This window comes from Bidens hawaiensis, unplaced genomic scaffold, assembly GCF_021521415.1.
Source record: "Bidens hawaiensis isolate Kalapana, Puna unplaced genomic scaffold, B.hawaiensis_p1.1 tig00018033_1, whole genome shotgun sequence".
Taxonomy (NCBI): Eukaryota; Viridiplantae; Streptophyta; class Magnoliopsida; order Asterales; family Asteraceae; genus Bidens; species Bidens hawaiensis.
This window is the reverse complement of record NW_027492722.1, coordinates 387,108-388,758: the sequence shown is the minus strand read 5'-3', so window position 1 is coordinate 388,758 and position 1,651 is coordinate 387,108.

Here is a 1,651-nt window from a genome sequence, read left to right as displayed (position 1 = left end):
GTCTTCAATCGGATTTGGTTGAACAACTTTGGAGGAACAAGCAAAATGGTAGCGACGAATAAAATAATTGTAACTTTTTTTTTAATTTTTATTTTATATGTTTTTAAATTTAATTTAGTTTTTTTATTCTATTATTTTATTGTGTTGGCTTTTTTTGCTTTATGAAAAAAAAAAACAGTTAAAGCCCCCGGGGCTTCAAACCATAAGGGGCATTATAGTTTGGGGCTTTAAAGCTTCCAGTACCTACGCGACGATGACGTGACACTGTGAAGGGGCTTTAAAGCCCCCACCATAGCGAACAACCTAAGAGAAAAAAGGAGGATGTCTACCTATTCTAATAAAATAAATTGTTTCTAGACATTTGTTATGACCACAAGTTTGTATTACAGGTTTTTGAAGGTGAGTTTTTTTAGAATTAATAACTTAGTGATGGGCCACAAGTTAAGGAGGAATGTCATGTATCCGTTATCACTACATATCATCTATATTCCATAATTCATAATTAATAGATACTCTCTATAGCTATACGCATAAAAAAGAGAAAAAATGTCTCAACATTTTAGTTAGTTTTAGGCATCCGAACACATTAAGCCGGCCTTTTATGTATATTTCGATGCTATTCATGTAAACACTATAGTATTTTTAATGCACACAAACTGTTTGATGAAATTCTTGAACCAAAACTCACTTCAACAAATGGATTATATTGTCAGTGAAATTGTTTTAGATGTTTCAAATCTCAACTAGGAAACATCTTGATTAGTTTACTGATCTAACAAATTGACGTTGATACTCTTGATTTGTTCACAACTTGAGGTTTGATTAGTTGATAATGTTGAAAGGGTATATAATCATAAACTGATTACAACTGAAATATGATATTCTCTTACAAATTTACCCGTCACAGATAAAAGATAAACTGAATCGGACAAACTCGGGTTATGTTTTATCTCTAACAGATCGAGCTAGGCTATGGTTTGTATTCGGTTAATTTGTTGATTTGGTCATTTTATATAGAACTCCAAATAACTTCGCAGGGGCCAATGTACAAAAGAACAGAGCGACATGTAGAGATCATGGAGACCAATAGGTTCGTGTAATCTGTAACATTCGTCAATTTTAAAACCCAAAAACCCGACTCGTTTAAATTTTAGCTTATTCGTACACTTGTTATTAGTAAAAAACGACGGATTTTTTATTATAAGTTTCAATTTGTATGTTATATATATATTTAAAAAAAGGGAATATTGGTTTTATAAAAGTTAGGGGTGAATTTGAAATTATTTGATTCTATATTAGGTTAAAGTAGAAGGACCATTTTTGCCAAATCTTGAAACTTAAATAAATGTGCCTTTCTTCATCACGTATTTTTTTCCGGCGAGCTTTTGTCACTAAACTAAGACCCGAAACTAACAATAGATTACATCTTCTGACCCGAACATTTCACCACTTTTATCAAGCTTTAATTGGTGACTTTCAGTGCCAAAATAATCTAGCTAAAATCACGGACTTGCCAATCGGTGAAACGCGTTTTATTTACTATAAAAGTAGGCGAACCAACTCGGTTCCGGAGCACACACTCCAGCGCTAAACTGTCCCATCTTAAATTTTGACCCCTGTTGTGTTTTATCGAGTGAAGAGGTAGGTCCCA